This window comes from Hemicordylus capensis, chromosome 3, assembly GCF_027244095.1.
Source record: "Hemicordylus capensis ecotype Gifberg chromosome 3, rHemCap1.1.pri, whole genome shotgun sequence".
Classification (NCBI taxonomy): Eukaryota; Metazoa; Chordata; class Lepidosauria; order Squamata; family Cordylidae; genus Hemicordylus; species Hemicordylus capensis.
The window spans coordinates 200,295,537-200,314,276 of NC_069659.1; positions in this window are offsets into that span (position 1 = coordinate 200,295,537).

Sequence of the window (18,740 nt, forward strand, 5' to 3'; positions counted from 1 at the left end):
TTTAGCCATAGCTGCAGATTGTAGTCCCATGCCATTCTGCATGCAATTGGATCGTTTTAGTCAAGCATGTGGACATGTCTATCCCACTCCTCCTCTGCGGGGTCTGGTGTGGTCTACATGCTTATGGTTATCCTCACAACCACCCTGTGAGGTAGGGTGGGCTGAGAGCCAAGCTAGTGGCCCCGAAGCACCCAGTAAGTTTCATGGCTCGATGGGGATGGGAACTGGGGACTCCCCAATCCGCGGTCAAGACGGACACCTTACTAAGGGCTGCATGGATGTCTTTGTCACAATGTCCCTTTGAAAGGAAAGCCTTGGTTCTTGTACTTGTCTCTCCTGTTCACCTGCTACACAACGTTACATGTGTCCTGCAAGTTCTGATGTGGCAAAGACAGGGAGAGGAAGGTGGGGTTGCCTTTCTCTTCTTTCCCCAGCCCACTCCACCCTCCTGCAGTCTCTCTAGAAGGGCTTGAAGAGGAGGACGGGCTCCCTGGTTCTCACCTGACTCGTGTCGCAGGGGCATCCCCTCTTGGCGGTGGGGGCCTTTCTGTCCCTGCCTTCTGATACAGTAGAGGGGAGGGCATGGCATCCAGCGAGGACCTGAAGAACACGGCCTCAGGCAGGTCAGGATCTTGGAGATCTCCAGGCAGGGACAGTTGAACAGGAGGGGACACCAGAGCTGGAGTGGTGTTGCTCCAGCCATGTTGACAAGCCCACTGCAGGCTTTGATCTCTTGCCAGCTAGTTAGGGTGGTTGTGCAGCATCCTTCCAGGAAGGCTTTGCTGCTGCTCTGCATGGCAGCCACCATCTGAGGAAATGCATGTTGCGTCCTCTGTGTTCCGAGCCTGTTCTCAACCTTTCTGTCTCAGGTACGAAAGAAGCGGCGTGTCCGGGTGGACCATCGGCGTTTACCTAAGCGGCCCTCTAAAAAAACTGAACATCAGATGCCAGGACCTGTTTACGTAAGTTTTATGCAAGCGTCACATTCCCTCCAGCAGAAGAATGGGGGTCAGAACCCAAGGGGGGTGGGCCGCATCCTTGGGCCATGGAGGGATGGAAGATCTTTCTCCCATTCCCCTTGTGCAAGGGGTCCCACTGAAGTGGGGCTGTCAGTTACTGAGGTTTGGGGACTTCCTAACACTGAGTCAGGGATAGGAGGACGGAAGCTATGCCTCCTCCCCCCACTTCTGGGCATCACAGCTGTGCCAGGGCACAGTAGGGAAAGCAACAGAAGGATGCTGTGGAGAGAGCCATTGATACATCTGGCACTGTCCATCTTGCATCACTTGGTCCGAAGAAACCCCCTCAGTGGAAGACTTTCCAGGATGAAGTACTCCTCAGTCTTAGGCCAGCGATGGGGTCCATCCGTGCAGAGCATGTCTCTGCTCCTTGGTCTCATCCCAGACCTACTTGCAGACTCTGGTGTAAGGCTTGTGATAAGAGCTTGTTTACCCCACAGACTTCGGTTGGATCAATCTTCACGGCCCTCCTACCCCGCCCCCACTCCCGAGCAAAATTTTTGTTTGGTTGTGTAAGCATTGCCACTGCAGGTCATGGAGCAATTCGTACACTCTGAGTAAGACAGGTCTCTCTTTTCAAGACATTACAGAAATAGATTGGGAAAGAACATGACGGATAGGGTGATCGAATATTCACCCATGCATTTAATAGATGGGATAAGATAATTCTCCAGAATGTTCTCTTCAGCTCTAATCAATGCATTGGTCAGTATTCTTTTCTAAGTCGGCACTTGTGATCCTTTCAGGGCAGTCTTTCCAAATCGTGATCAAATGGGTTGGCTAGTGGGGTAGTGTATGCAGGCACCGTGAGTAAAGGGTGCACCTTGAAGTATAGCTCAGCCCCCAGATGCTGCTGCAGGCCTGTGTTAAGGGCCCTATTCAAGAAGCCAACACTTGTGTGCACCTTGTGAAGTTTCAATGGATAACACACCACAGAGCTGTCCTCATGGCTATTAGTTGGTGGGACAAGCTCCCAGCCTCTTTCAGGAGCTCTGCACCCTCCCAAGCGCCAATCACATACCAGTCAAAAACCTCATCAGAGAAGAGGGAAAGGAATGCATGGGAGGTGTGTGCAGACTCTGACAGTGTCATCCTACCCAGTACTTTCCCGGAGCATAGGAGCAAAGTTGGAGGAAATGCCTTCAGAGTATCAGGAGGAATCCAGACCTCAGTGCAGTGACCTTGACTCTGTTCCAAGCAGGGGCCATTGGGGCAGAAACCCTTCAGCCTGAGAGCCATTCCCCACTGTGCTGACCTTGGCATGGCCCTGCTCTTTTCTCAGTGCTGGGAGGGCCCTTTCAGAGAGAAGGAGCCCTCTCGGAAGAGCTCTCTGGGAAGGCTGAAGTTCCAGCATGCCTGCCAACATGGAACAGGGGCTCAAGGGGGTTCCTTTTTCCTTGGGGGAGCACACACACACACACAAACACTCTGGCCTGTGCAGATGGCAGCACTGCACATTGGGTATGGTCATATGGGTCCAGGGCCCTTGTGCCACGTCGTTCCACCAGTGCTCTCCTGCTGCTCTGAATGTCAGCCACCATCTGAGGAAATGCAGATCCAGCCCTCCGGGTACCGAGCCTGTGCCCAACCTTTCTCTTGCAGGTGGAACAGCCTTGGCTTACGGAGTGTCTGTCACAGGGTGACTGCTACTTTAAATGTGGAAATTGGCGAAAAGAAAAACCTGCCCACCACAGGAGGAGACCTCTCAGCGTACGTTCTATGAAATCTTACCTTCCTTACAGAAGAGGGATGGGGGCCAGAACCCGAGGGAGGGGGGCTGCATCTGGCACTGTCCGTCTAGCATCAGTTGGTTCGCATGTCCTCCCACCCTGGAAGCCTTGTGAGGCTGAGGTGATCTTCTGCCTTATTCCAGATCTAGGGACGGTCAGTGCAGTAGTCCCATGATCATTCCTGTGACTTAGCTGAGATTTCAGAAGTGGGTCTGTGTCCTTTTCTTGATTTCTTCTAGAAGTTGAGACAAGTCAAGATGGCACAGGGGCTCAAGGGGATTCCTTCTCCCTTAAGAGAGCACACACAAACGCCCCCTGGTGGGTCAGGGCTAGACAAGCACATGGGGGTCAATGGGGCCGTACACAAAAGATGCTTCCTGACTGCCTCAGGAAGCTCTGAGGGGGGGCAAATTATGGCAGGAAGATCAGGACCTTGGGTTGCTCCAGGCAGCGACCATTGAACCAGACGGAGAGACCAGAGCAAGGTAGAGGTTGCCTCAGCAATGTGGACAAGCCCACAGCAGGCTTAGATGACTTGCTGGCTAGTTAGGGTGGCTGTCTAGCACAACAGTTTTGCGTTTGTGCAGCATCTTTCCAGCAGCGCTCTGCTGCTGCTCCGGATAGCAGCCACAGTCTGAGATCATGCATCTTCATCCCTCCGGGTACTGAGCCTGTGCTGAACCTTTCTTTTGCAGGTCGAAGATCTTTGGCTCACTATAGGACAGGGTGGATTTCTCCCGGAGCATGAGCGCTGGCTGCAAGAATTTCTCTGTGGCACGATGAGACCTATGCTGGTACTTATTATGCATTCCCTACGGAAGAGGAATGGGGGTAACAACCCAAGGGATGGCCCGCATCCTCAGGCTCGGGTGGGAGTGCTAAATCTGCCACCCATTCCACTGGTGCCAGGGGGACTGGTAAAGTGGGGCTATCGGGGTCTAAATATGGGTACTTTTTATGGGACAGGGCAGTTAATCAGAAAAGAATCCCACCTCTCCTTTTCACCCTGGGGGGCTTCACACTGCTGTGCATCACAGCCAAAGCTGCACACAGGCCCAAGAAACAATTTGCTAGGGTTGGAGCTAGACTGACACATTGGGGTGATGGGGAGTGCCACTGAAGAAAAGGCAGCTGAGCAAGATTCTAGCAGGCAGATCAGCACCTTGGATAGCTCTGGGCAGGGACAGTTGCCCTGGAGGGAAAAACGGGATCAGGGTAGACCTTGCTTCAGCAGTCTTGACAAGTCCACTGCAGGCTTCGATCTCTGGCTGGCTAGCACAACAATTTTGCCATATACTGAGTGGCAGTATACCGTTGGTCCATCTAGCTCAGTATTGTCTACACAGAGTGGCAGCGGCTTCTCCAAAGTTGATTGTTCTGCATCATTCTAGTAGCACTCTGCGGTTCTGGATGCCAGCCACCATCTGCGGAAATGCATTTTTGGTCCTCGGGGTACTGAGCCTGTGCTGAACCTTTCTGCCTCAGATCCAAGAGCCTCAGCTTGCCCCAAGACTGGGTAGATCTTGCCATGGGAGTGAGCATCATCTAAGAAATCTGAACATCTCATGCCAACACCTACAGTGGGTATTCGAAAGAATCACCCCCTTTGATAGACCTTAAATTCTGGTTCCCTTACATCCTGAAATGAAAACACAAAGAAAATTCCCTTCACCATCTGTACTTATCCAATGCAACCTATAACATCCAACTGAGAAACATCACAATTACAGTCCAGAAGAAGTGTCAGAAATAAAAAACAAGAATTACTGAGATTGAAAAAGGATCAACACCCCCCCCCCATGTCAATATTTTGTTGAACCACCTTTTGTTTTAATAACAGCCTTGAGTCTGTTGGGATACTTCTCTATCAACCTTGCACATCTAGACGGAGCAATATTTGCCCACTCCTCCATACAGAACTGTTCAAGTTCAAAAGGTGATCCTTTTTCAATCTCAATAATTCTTGTTTTTTATTTCTGACACTTTTTCTGGACTGTAATTGTGATGTTTTTCAGTTGGATGTTATAGGTTGCATTGATAAGTACAGCTGGTGAAGGGAATTTTCTTTGTGTTTTCATTTCAGGATTTAAGGGAACCAGAATTTAGAGAATTTAGAGAACCAGAACCAGAATTTAAGGTCTTATCCAAGGGGGTGATTCTTTCCAATACCCACTGTAAGACCCAAGAAGTGCTCGGCATTTGAGTTATAAATCTCTCAAATTCTGCCACATCTCTGACAATACCACCTTGCTTTTGTATTTCCTTCTGTGCTATGCTCTTGATTGGTGAATCTTGAAAACAGCCTCCACTGCAAACTCCAGCCCTGTCCACCACCAAGGCCGAATGGACCCGACCCTACTTTGTGGTAAGCACCCTCCCTTTCCAGGGAATCCTGGGCTCTCTACTCCTGTGGGATGGAGTTTGGCATTTCTCTCTCTCTCTCTCATATATCCCCCTATTTCTCCAGCAGTATTTGGGACACTTATCTATCACTCTCACGTTTCCAATGCTTCTTTATCTTCTCATTCTGTACTGCAAGATCATCTTCATCTTGCCATCCTCTTCACTTTCCATACATGTAGAGATCTCTAGTTGCTTCAGTTTCCGGGTTTCAAGGGTTGTTGCAGTGGTGGTGGTGGAGATGATGATGATGAGAACAACAACGAAGAATTACATGTGTAAACCTGACTCTGACTTGGCTGGCAAATGGCTCTTTTGTTCCCCCAGGAGACAGACCCTAACCACCCCAATCTGTCCTGTGGCCCTAACCGGAGAGCAGTGCACTTACAGCAGGTGGGCCGAGCAAAAGTCCTGAGGCGCTTCCGCAAGCTGGCTGAGGTGAGGAAATCAGAAATACACAGACCCCCACTGAGAACCAAGAGCAATGGGGCAAGGTTTTCCCTGCGCTCAGCCCCTTTGCTGAATTGTATGGCTTGGCTAAGGCAGAATTCAGGGGGTCTTGGCCTGGGTGCCGTTGGAACTGGGTGTGGGCAGGAGGAGATTGGGGCCCCCCTCCATACTCTCCCAGTCCCAGCACAAAAGCACCACCTCCACCCTGTGGGAAGCATTGCCCCTCCAGCACGGTTGTACCTAGACTGGGTAGAGTACTAGCAGCTTCTCCTTTTCCAAGCCAACATGGCCATCCTCATGTTCCACCATGGCCTGGGAAGCTCACGGCTCCCTGGTAGATCCCAGTAGAGCCTCTTCACACCTTTCTTCCTGCCCTTGAATCCATCCAGGAGAACGTATCTCCAGTTTGTATATGAGACCCAAGAAGTGCTCGGCCTTTGAGTGATTAATCTTTCAAATTCTGCCAAATCTCTGAGAATATCACCTTGTTTTTGTATTTCCTTCTGTACTGTGCTCTTGATTGGTGAATCTTGAAACCAGCCTCCACTGGAAACTCCAGCTCTGTCCACCAGCAGGACCGACCCAACCCGACCCTACTTTGTGGTAAGCAACCTCCCTTTCCAGGGAATCCTGGGCACTCTAGTTCTTTGGGGCAGAATTTGGCATCTCTCCCTCCCTCCCTCCCTCTCTCTTTCTCAAAAGAAATGCCACAGACCTCATCTGCCCACATGTTTGAAGTATAGCCCCCTATTTCTCAACCAGTATTGGAGACACTTATTTATCTCTCAAACGTTTTCAATGCCTCTCTATCTTCCCATTCTGTACTGCAAGATCTGGCTTAGCTTCAAACTTCATCTTCCTTCCTCTTCAGTTTCCATACATGCAGGGGATCTCTGGTTGCTTCTCTTTCTGGGTTTCAAGTGCTCCTGCAGTTATGAGGATGATTGATTTCATGTATATAACAGACTAGGAACATAGGAAGCTGCCATATACGGAGTCAGGCCATTGGTCCATCTTGCTCAGAATTATCTACACAGACGTTCAGCAACTACTCCAAGGTTGCAGGCAGGAATCTTTCTCAGCCCTACCTTGGAGATGCCAGGGAAGGAACTTGGAACCTAGATGCTCTTCCCAGAACAGCATTCTCTTCCCCGGAGGGGAATATCTTACAGTGCCCAAACTTCTAGTCTCTGTCTTGGTTGACGAATGGCTCTTTTATTCCACCAGGCTCCACAAAACCAACAGGTCTGCCTTACCTGTGGCCTCGACCCCACAACAACATTTTTAAAAAAGAAAGGGAGGTTCGAGACATTGAAACGCTTCCGTAAGATGAATGAGGTGAGGAAATCAGAAGTAAAGGGAGTACCAAGTTCTCTGGGACAAGCTTTTCCCTGCGCTCTGCCTCTTTGTGGAAGCGTGTGGGTTGTCTAAGAGTAAACCGAGAGGATCAGGGGGCTGGAGCACCTCCCTTATGAGGCTCAGTTTCCACATCTGGGGCTTTTTAGTTGAGGGGAGAAGGCAACGAAGGGGAGCCACGCTCGAGGTTTATCAAATGATGCCTGGTGTCTAGAACGTGGAGAGTGAGAAGAATTTCTTCCCCTCCCATTAGACTGGAACCAGTGGCCATCTCATGAAAATGATTGCCAAGTCATTCAGGACCAGCAGAAGGGAGTCCTTTTGGACACAGTGTATCATGAATCTAGGGAATTCTCTGCCACGGGATGCAGTGCTGGCCACCATCCTCAAGGGCTTTAAAGGGGACTCTGGCCATTTCATAGAGGACAGGTCTATCCATGGCCACTAGTCTGGACAGCTGTAGGCCACCTCCAGGCTCAGAGGCAGGATGCCCCTGAGTAGCAGTTGCAGGTGAGCCGTGGCAGGGGAAGGGGCAGGCCTTCACCTCTGGCCTGGGGGCTTCCCAGAGGCAGCAGATGGCCAGTGTGGGAAACATGAGGCAAGACAGGATAGCATTTCTTTCCTTAAGGATCTCCTCTGAAAAAGGGCAGGGTCAGGGAAGACCTCCTCCTTGTGCAGCCATTAAAACTCATCTTCACTCATGAATCGTTTGTCTGGGATGACATCCTCATGTCTCTCTCTTTTCTACCTTTAGAAGAAGAGCAGGAAGAGGAAAAGGCCATATGATCCAGGAGAAGGCCCAAGGTAACTTTGTTTGAAGCTTTCCTGATGTGTAAATATCCACCTCGAAAGGAAGGCCGGGGTGGGGTGGGGGATCTGAAGCACAGCCAGAGCTTTGGTCCTCCCAGACCAGGACTGGCATCAACGACTAGCAGCAGCTCTGCAGGGTCACAGGCAGAAAAAATAACTTGGCCCGGGGCAGAAATCTCTTGTGGGGTCTTCCGCGATGCATCAAGGTGGTTCCTGCCCTCCGGCATCCGGAAGACTCTCCCTTTCTGGCCTGGGGTTCTGGTGTGGCCTCTCCCTGATCCACCTTTTGTCCACAAGGGGGAAACGTTCTTGGATGGGGGAGCATTTGTTCACCTGAGTAGTGCCCACCCTGCGCCATGGGAAGGGGTACAGGTTGGTCAGCTCCACGGAGATGTGGGAACTAGGCCTGAGGCCGGGCCTGAAAGCCATGGGGCTGGGATCGGTGCTTTCCTGGATCTGAACGGGCGGAAGCCTGCAGAGCAAACCCTGGCCAGCCGCAGGGACTGATTCCTTTCCTCCTCTCTCTTTTGCAGGATCAAACGGAGGAGAATCTGGCCCTAGTGACGTTTGTATTGCATGTTATTACATATACTTCTTGTTATTATAGATCCAAGTCAACTTGTACAAAATCCCCCTCCCCTTGGCCTCGTGCGGAGGGGAGGGAGTTTGTCCTAGCCCTGCACCGCACGAGGCCCAAGAAGCGGGCCGATTGGCTCCCTTGAAATTGGAGGCGTGGTCTCGGCCGTAATCGGCCGATCCACGCCCCAAGCTCTTCAGTTTTGCCTTGGCAATCCCCTCCCTCCCTTCCTTCCCTGATGCAGAGCGGGTCTAGCGGCTGGTCGCCTGCGGGGGCCGAGTAGGAATTTTTTGCTCTCAACGCATTGGCCACCGTTGGGGGTTTTTTCGCCTACTCCGTTCTGTACTCAGGTGTTTAGTTAGAGTTAGAGTTGGGAGTAACTGTGCGGGCTGAGGGGTAAGTTGAGGGTTAGAATATCGGTGAGCACCCTTGGATCTTTAAAGGTTGATTGGTCAATTGCTCCTTTGTGGCCTGTGCGGCACGGGGAGAAGAGATTGCCATGAAACCTGCTTCAGGACTTCACCAACCTTTGGGCTGTGCAGTCCAGGGTGGGTGAAGACCTTGAAGTATCCAGATCCCCTCTTCTAAAGGGGGCGGTTGGCTCTGAAGGAATTAGGCGGGGCGTACCTGCCTGTTTCCTGAGCCAGGGTGTGTCGCCCAGTGAGGCGATGGGTAGGACGTTAGAGTCCTAGCCCGAACCTAAGGGCCCGCACTGTTCTCTAAGGGTGATTAATTACCTGGCATTCTAGTCCGCCAGGTCTGTTGTTTCTTTAATAAAATTGTGGTCCTTTCACCCATAAAAAGTCTACGTCTCTTCTTGGGCTGGGGTCTGGGGACAACCTACTATTTGTTTCTTTATTCACGTCTACTCCTACTTGGATTGATATGCTGTTGCTATACTGGAACTGCATTTGACCTGACCACTGTGAAATCGCCTTCCGCTGCCATTGCTTCACCATATTTAAAGCAGCAAGTAGTTTCAAAGGACTTGCTTCTATGTCTTCATCCTTGTTGACCATCCACACTTTTTATAGTACCTGTATAAGTCTTTCCAAAAAGAAAGCTGGTTTACTAGCACAGAAAGGATCAGTTTGAGCAGGTTCATCAATGTCCTTGAAGGTGGTCTTTGTAGGCATGAAGCCAAATGTGAAGAAACGGAATTGGTTCCTATACTAATATCGATGTGAAGCCTACTTAATTTCTGAGGACATCTTTGTGCCCTGGTTTTATATACTTGTTTCTCTCAATATATTTCATTATTTATTTATTATTACTATTAGTATTAATAAGGTATTGTTGTTCTTGAATAAAATCCGTTACTAAAAACATTTTCCTCCAGTATGTGTCTCTTTTGAGGCTTCATGGTATGGTATGTCACTCAAGGTAAAGCAAAGGGCCATAAAAAACATTCTCCGGAAGGACTGACATGATGAAGCCCATCTGGGTTAGAATGGGGGGAGCTTTCTTCCACACTGGCTGCCGTTGGGAAATGCCGAACAGGTTTTTAGCACTTTGCCCCTTCTTCACGCACACCGGAGCACTCTGGCATCAGATGCTTTTCTTTCTCTCTTCTCTTTGGACCGGCAAAACAAAGACCCGAAATTCAAGCACCCAATCTTGGGCAGAGAGTCAGGCTCAGGGAATCTGGCAGGTTGTTTTGTCCAGATTCAGCAGGAGAAACCTCCCTGAGATCTCTGCGCAGGAGAAGCGTCTGTGGTTTGGGTCTAGGTTAAACACTGGCCTGCATTCATTGCGCACATGCAAGTTTCGGGTAACTGCAGTGTGGTTATTTCTATTAGAAATGGCTGGTGTAGAAAACAAACAAACCCCAAAGCAGAATAAAGCACCAGGGTTGCCCTAATCATGTGGATAATGGGGAGAAAGATATGTGGTGTGGGGGTGAGGGACGGCCATGCACCCTACAAGAAACGAAAAAATGAGTCTCTTCAAAATAGCTGTAGAAATTAGAATGAATTGCAAAACCACATCATATGCTGGAATGCACCACAGATCTGGGGGAGGAAGAGGCTGCCACAGGGTCTCCCCAGTCCCTAACGAGGCCATCCAAGGCTGCAGCCCGCATGGGGCAGGACCCTTGTTTGGAGTGAGAAGGACACTTCCAGAGGTCTGGTGTGCAAAGGATGTGTTTTCCCCTCCCCACCCTCCCCAGACCTTCCCCAAAACCAGCACAGAGAAGGCCCCGTCCTGTGTGCATGACAATTGAACTTCAGCAGGGCTTGGCACATAGAGCAGGGTATTCCCAACTGATCTTGCGTGCTGGGAAGCTTCACTTGGTAGATGGCCGTGCTTCAAGGAGTCGGGGCCCAGACATGGCTGCTGTGTGAGATGGGTGTGCGAAAAGATTGCTCCGGGAGCTGGAAGGGATGAGGTCGTAGCTCAGTGGTCGAGCGGATGGAGTCCTAACTCAGTGGTGGCTCTGGGCATGCAGAAGGTCCCAGATCCCATCCCTGCTGTATTCTCCAGGTAGGCTGGGGAAGAGTTCCTGCCGGAAACCTTGGGAAAGCCGCTGCCTGTCAATGTAGCCCATCCCAAGCTAGATGGACCAAGCATTGGGGGATCATAGGGCTGTAGCTGAGTGGAAGTGCATCTGCCTTGCAGGCAGAAGGTCCCAGGTTCCATCCCCGGCAGCATCCCCAGGAAGGCTGGGAAAGCGTCTTCCTGAAAAGCTGGATGGACCAGTGGTCTGATAGGGCAGCTTCGTAGGAGTGAGAGGACAGACAGGAGAAACCTTGGATGCAGAGAAGGGAGAAGGCGTGAAATCAAGGATGGATTCCCTGGTACAGCCGTGGAGCTGTTGTTGGTGCAGACCCAGAGAAACAGGCTTTCTCATCTGCCCTCCTCATCTGGCCAATGGCATCACCTCTACCAGATCTGCATTATTCTCCTCGAAGAGTTGTATTAACTCTTCAGTCCAGCACCCCCTGCTGGCTGATGCTGGAATATCCAGCCAAATGTGGCCTAGATCCAATGGGGTCTGTGCTTATGCTCTTTCCCCACAAAGCAGGGGTTCTCCCACTTGGGTCCCCAGACACTGTTGGACCATCACTCCCATAATCCCCAGCCACAATGGCCACAGGAGATCTGGGGTTCTCGCATTCCCAGATGGCCAACACGGAGAATCCCAGCCATAAGAGCTCTGCAAAGACCTTCTGGTGGAAGAGGCCATGGCAGGACCAGAAATCTCCTTGCTTTCCCCTCTGAAAAATGCATTCACAAGAGGCAAGAGAGAAAGAATTCTGGCTCTGCATACTGAAAAATAGCAGTGTTTCTTTTCAAACTGGCGAGCCCTCCCTTTGGAATCATGAGAAGGATCAATTGCACGATGGCGATTCCGGGAGATTAAGCATCCCAGCCTTGTTCAGGAGCTGTGCGTGCTCCAGTTCGGTGAGCCTGTGCGAGGGGACAAGCCAGGTCGGTTTGGGAGAGAGGCGCTGGCATGGATGGTGCTGTCCCACCCTGCTGTTGTGCCCAGCACTTTACCCAGGTGGGAGGAAATGCCGCCAGAGGCAGCTCCTCCCCCTCCGGCCTTGCTGGTCATCAAGAGGACCGGATCACCAAATGGGAGCACCCACCACAGCTCCCAACTAGGGTGGGCTGCTTGGCCTGCCCCGATCATGTGGATCTTGGAGATTCCCAGATGGAGACGGAGAGCTGGCGATTCCAGACGGAGTATTTGGTGAACCTGTTCCACTTGCACAGATGAAAGATGCTCCCTGAGAACTTCGAGCCCTCCACTCGCCCATCTGCTTGCAAAACCCAAAAGGACCTTCCCATCCATTCCCTGCTCTGGGTGCTGCTGGAGGGGAGGAGATGTGGGGGTGGGGCCCTGACTGAGATCATGCAGGGGCTCTACTCAGCAGCAGCAGCAGCAGAAGGTCTGGGGAGGAGACCCACCCGAAAGGGCATCCCCTTTTCCGCCATGAGGAAAACAGCCTCTTCCAAAGTCTAAATTCATCGAAGGCTAAGCAGATGCTTGGACTTCCCACAAAGCTCTCAGTTTGCTTTTGGACAGCCAGCTTTTGGGATATTTGAATACAAGTCAGTCTGGCTTTTGGTTTAGGGCCACCGCAGGAAGTCTCCACTTGCATGAAGTATCAGCATCCAGAGCAGGGAAAGCTGAAGGCAGAAAACGGAAGCAGCAAGACATGCATTTCAGTTCTCCAGGGGAGAGCTCCAGTTCTCAGCGGGTCTCCATCCTCCCTTCCTGGAAGTGGAACTTCTCTTCCAGGTCTCACCCCATACACAACGGCCGGAGTTCCCTGTATTGGGTCCCCTGATGTGGCTTGACTACAACTCCCATTATCTTCTGCTGCTGCAATGTCCTTTGTGGCAGTGGATGATTGGGGGAGTTGTAGCCAGGGGTGAGACATCTCAATTGGGGGGGGGCGGATGCACTGCATGACATATGGGAGGCCTTGGGGTAGTAAGCATGACTGGTCCCCTTTGCTAAGCAAGGTGCACCCTGGTTTGCATTTGCATGGGAGATTCCAGGTGAGCAGGGCAAGACTTTCCCCTTAGGGGATGGGACGCCACCTGCATGCAGAATAAGCACCACCACTTGGGGAGCGGTTCTGCTCTCCCACAGCGGCAGCGGCAGCAAGCCCCGCCCCCGAGGAGGAGGCGGAGAAAGAGGAGGGGAGGGGCTGCTGCAGCCGAGGCCAAGCTGGGGTGGGCGGGGCAATGGGAGGAGCCAGCGGGGCGGGAACTCGGCCCCGGGAGGAGGAGTTAGAGCGTCCTCCCTCTTCGCAGCCAGTTGCCCAGGCTGGGTGGGGGCGGGAGGGGGCGGGGCTTAAGGGGCGGGGCACATCCCCACACGAGGAGGAAGGAAGCCACGCCCCCTTCTCAATCCGGTCAGGCGGCCCCTCACGGGAGTGGGAGACAAGACCCCCGAGAAAGAGGAGGGGAAGGAGGGGGAGCCACGCCCCCCCCACAGAGCACACCCCCTCCCATCCTGAGAGCCCCGCCCTCTGCAATGGGGGGGCCAAGAGGGAGACCCAGGGGCGTCACTACCATGAGGCAGGGGGAGGCCTGGAGGGGCCCCCCAGAGACCCCTCACCTGACTCCCCATGGCCCCCTGCCCAGCCCCCAGACCCTTCAGCCCCTTGCCCTCTTGGCCCCCTCTCCTGCTGGTCCTCCTGCTCGGCCATCCAAGCAGCAGGCAAGCTGCTTTTCTCCCGGGCGCCTCTCAGCGGATGGGCGGGTGGGCGGGGCTTGCAGGGAGGCCTCCGTGTAGGCCTCCGTGAAGCCTGGATTCGAGTAGGCTGGCCAGCCCCAGGAAGAAGGCTGGCCGTCAGAGGGGCCACCCCAGTTTTCTGCAGCAGACCCTCTTCCCAGGCCAGACAGCTCAGCCTTGGCCAGGTAGAAGATGAATTCCTTGATGTGGTTCCCCCCACCCCCACCCCATACCCCCTCCAGGGAGGGATCTGCTTGCCATGGGGCTTGGATGGGGGGTGGGGAGACTGAGAAGTCTCTGGATATTTCATTGAAAACTGAGTGGGAAATGTGCTGGCTTCAAAAAACCCTCTAAAAAGCCCGATAAGTGGCTTGTTTCATGGCAGGAAATTACAAAAACTTCTGGAACAAATTTATTTATTAATTCATTCATTCATTAATTCATTCATTCATAAATACACTTATGTCCAAGTTGTTTTGCAACCCAGGTCTGAGTGAGAACTGAGACATGAGTGAGAACTGTGACGCATGTGTTGTGCTTTTCTATTTTTTCCCCTTAGGGTCAATCTCGCCAACATGGGAATGCAGCACCTCCATTCCAGAGGAGATGTGTGTTAAAGGGCTTTAAAAGCCTCTTGTGAAAAACCTCCTGGAATCAAACTTGACTGAATTGGTTCCGAATTCTGAGAAAACAGACATAGGCTCACCCTGCATGCTTGAAAGTCTCCTTTGCTAATCTGCAGCAAGGGGCCCATTTTAATCATTAGTGTTTCTAGTGTGTTCTAGGCATTAAAAGTAGCACAAATATATAGTATTCAATGTATATCACTATATATTGTGAAGTGTGTGTGTGTATTCAGTGAAATGTATTTCTTGGCAGCATACTTATTTTGAAATATCAGACTTAAATCCTTGGAAGCCTGGGGTGTGTGGAGGCCCTGGACTTGGGGGGGGGCATTTTAAAATCTCTTCTCAGGGCCCACTCCAACCTTGCTACGCCCCTGAGCACATTCGGCTCCGCTCTTAGAGCTCTACTTCGAAAAGGGAGCACAATGCAGAGAGCTTCACGATTGAAAAGGGAGCTGCATCTGCTGTCCACAGAGCCACCACCGGGTATTACTTGCTGGCAGACTGGAAGTCGCTTAGATGAACTTCAAGCTCAAATCCTTGGTTTTGCAAATACACCATATGAAAAAGGAATTTTTGACTTGGAAATAGTTGTGCCTGAAAGGTATCCATTTGAGCCTCCAAAGATGCGCTTCCTGACTCCTTTTAAAAAAGGTTTTACTCCCATATAATTCTTCTCTTCTCATTTGCTCAATTTTGCACATCTGTTTTTTGTATGTTTGGAATGAGGACAGAAATGTGAGAATAAAAGCCCCCTGCTCACTGGGCAAAGAGGCACCTTTTTCTCTTTGTAAACCGCCCTGAGCCATTTTGGGAAGGGAGATATAGAAATCAAATTATTATTATTATTATTATTATTATTATTATTATTATTATTATTATTATCATTAATAATAATAAATTTCTCGGCAGGGGGGCCCATTTAAGAATCTTGTCTCAGGGCCCACTCCAACCTAGTTAGGCCCCTGGGGAGACCCCAGGGAGACTCCCGCTCGGCCCGCCTCTCTCTGGGGAGGGCCGGTGCGGAGGCTGCTCTTTTTCTTCCCCCTCTGCCAGGCGGGGCGGAGGAGCAGCCAAGAGAGGGCGGGGCAGTGGGGAGAAGGCGGGGCTGGCCGTTCCGGGCTCCCTCCCTCCTCGCCGCCCAGCCCAGCCCACGCGGCCACCCCCCTGCGAGGTGAGCAGCAGCAGCAAAGAAGCTGGGCGGAGGGAGGAGGACGGAGCGATCCCGCTTCAGGCTCCCTGCTCGCCCCGCCCCACCTGCTGGACAGCTGCCTGGAGGAGGGGAGCTCAGCAGCAAGCAGCAGCCAAAGCCAGCAGGAAAAGAGCTCTGCAGCCCATGATGGGTGCCCCACTGGCGGCCGCCCCCATGTGCTCTGGGGCTGCGAACCCTCCTCGGTCTGTGCACCGTCGCCCTCCCGCTCCCTCCGTTCAGCCGAGCCTGGCTGTGGGGCTGCTGCTGCCTGTTGGGTCCTTGCCTGAGTGGAGAGCCTGGAGGGCAGGGCAGAGGCCGGCAGGGAAAGGACTCAGGATGCCGGGTGCCACAGAACTCAGGAGAGGCCTCATCCATCCCCTGGTGGTAGGGGCTCCAGAGGGGACCCACTTCCTCCTCTTGTGCTGGCCACTGAGAGGAGCAGCTGCCCACGATTCTTTCTGTCCCTTGCAGAAGAGCAGGGGAAGGAGGAGCCCCGCAGTCTGATGAGGATGATCACAACAGGTAAAGTCAAACTCACCTGGTCCACCCGGATGATAATAATTGGTTATAATCGGTGGGATAAGGAGAGTGTTTACAGTCCCAGAGCTCATAGCTGAATCCCGGAGATACACAGATGTGTGCACAGGGTCAGGGATGTCCCGCAATCTTCCCTCCAGGGTTGCCCATTCTTGTAGCAGGCCAGCCTGAAGAAGGCTCTCCGATGAGGCAAGGCAGTGAGATGCGCAAAATCTCTAGCAGGACAGGAGTAAAGCTGCTGGGGGCAGAATTCTCCAAAGAATTCCAAAGCATTGGGGCCAAGCTCAGGTCTCTTTGCAGGTCACTGTCCCATATATTCATCTTGGCTTTCTGGTATCCCAGAGATAACGAGTATTGAGAGGGACACCCAGAGATGGATCATTTTTCCAGCAGGTTGGAAATGAGTCTCCCAGACAGTGTTTCTGCTGCCAAACCAATTGGGGGAAAGATCAATTGAAGCCAAAACTCAAGAGATGCAGCCAAGCAGGAGCGGCAATTGAGGTGAAACCAGATCCTAACCATAAGGAGGAGGCATTGGGGGCACAACACAGCACTGAACAAATTATCCTCGGTAAGGTGAATGATCTCAAGGCAATTCTAATTGCGATAGACAGACCCCACTTCCCTTCCTCCTGCCCAAACAACCTGAAGAGTGAGCATTCAGTGACATAGCAATAGCAATAGCAATAGCACTTACATTTATATACCGCTCTATAGCCGGAGCTCTCTAAGCAGTTTACAATGATTTAGCATATTGCCCCCAACATTCTGGGTACTCATTTTACCTACCTCGGAAGGATGGAAGGCTGAGTCAACCTTGAGCCCCTTCTCAGGATCGAACTTGTGACCTTCTGGTTACAGGGCGGCAGTTTTACCACTGCGCCACCATTCCCCGAATCATGTTCTGTACAGTTCTATCAAGCAGGGGTCCCAACCCTGTACAAGAAGTGTACCCGTCCCATGGCAAACCTTCAGCTCAGTTACCCCATAGCAGCAAGAGAGTGTGTGTGTTTGTGTGGATCGTAAATGTGGCAGTTATGAGACAGGAGACGCCAGTCACTGACTGATATCCAGACTTTACTCATGAGTACTCTCATTGAAATTAATGGGCCAGGTTTAAATGTCCCATTTCAATGAGACGGATGATGAGGAACTGAATCTGGATGCAAGTCAGGGATTGGAGGAGCCCATCTCACAACTGTCACCTTCTAAGAGTGTGTGCGTGCTCTCCTAAAAACACAACAGGGGGTGCGGTGGGGGCGACTCCAGTCAGTGGCTCGTGGCTATTTCTGTCCCCTCCCAAGTTGCCAAAAAGCTGTCTCATGGAAGTCTTGTCTGGTCCATGTCAAGGGGAGTGCTCGGTGCGAGGCTGGGGAGAAGGAGAAGAAGGGGATGCAGAGCTTCAGCACCCAGCTGGCTGCAGCCTGGGGAGGGGCAACCTCGGGGCAAGAGGGCCCCCTGGCAGCCCTCCCAGTCCTCGGACCCCTGCAGGACAGCATGCTGTGACTGCCCGTTTTCCTGAGGAGCTGAGTGGGGATTCCCAGCCGGGGCAGGCCAGGATTTGTATGATGGGAGTCCATGACAACTTGGGAGACCCAAGTTAGGGAAGCCTCCAGTGAAGGGAAAGAAGGAGCATCGTGTGCTGTTTCACTTGGTGGGCTGCTGCAGAACCCCTGAATTGGCTCAGAACGATGGTCCCCAGAACGGCCCTGGAAAGCATCCGTGAAGAATTGGTCAGGCAGCATCTTCGCAGTTTTGCTTGGGAGAGGCCGCCTCTGGGAAAGGAACTGTAAGTGGCTCTTAATTACCATCTGGGTGCAGTTTTGGGACAGGAATTGGAAAATCAGCTTGAACTGCTTAAGGGTCTCAAGCGACAAAGGTAGCTTTGGACCTTCACGTTTCATTCTTTCTGCTGAGATGCAGAAAGCCCAATGCATGCTAGATTCCCAGGCTGTATGCAGTGAGCACGTGAGACACGTGGAATAGACCCAGCCGTGACTGCAGGGATTCAAAGCCTCTACGTGGCCCTCCTCTGGACGCACCAAAGCCTTAATTCGACAGTGCTATGACTACAAACACTTATCTACCACCTTTCAATGGGATGCCATTGGGAACATCTGTCTGGCTATTCCAGCAGGTGGTGAAATAGCCACCTGGTGGTGGTGATTCCTGGAACTCTCTTCAACTTGAAATGCAGGTTGGGTAGGAGTGATGACACTGGGCAGATGGGTGTAGAGGAGGCATTGTGTTTCTCTCCCTCAGTCTAGACAACAGCTCCTTCACCCTTCTCAGCAAACAGGGTTTCTCCAGGCTTGGACCTGTCTACTCATCCCTAGGAAGTGGCCCTATCAGACCAGTGGTCCTTCCAGCTCAGTCTTTTCCATCCTGACTGGCAGCAGCTCTCCAAGATTTCAGGCAGGAGTCTTTTCCAGCCGACCCAAGCGGTAATCTTCCCTGAGCTCCGCCCCCTCCTCCTTCCGGGTCAATATTGTGCCACACCCATCTCACACAGCAAGCATGGATGGGCCCCAGTTTCTGGAAGGACTTGTTCTGCCGAATCGATTCTTGCAAGTATAGGTCGGCAAGAAAAGGTTGCAGCATATCCCTGGTATGCCTTGAGGCTGTGCAAGGAGGAAGTTTGAGACCCCCTTTCCCCTCAGAAGCAGAAGGGGTTGTGACTGCTGTGAGGGAGTATTCTGCAAGCGGAGACATTGCCTGCTCTTTCAGTTACAGCCTACTGTTCCCCTCTTTGCCACTGAGCCCCATGAGCTCTGCCCAGCTAGTTGCCTGTCAATTGCCTAGAGTCCATGAACATTCCGCTCCAGGGAGTTACATTGGGGCAGTTTGGA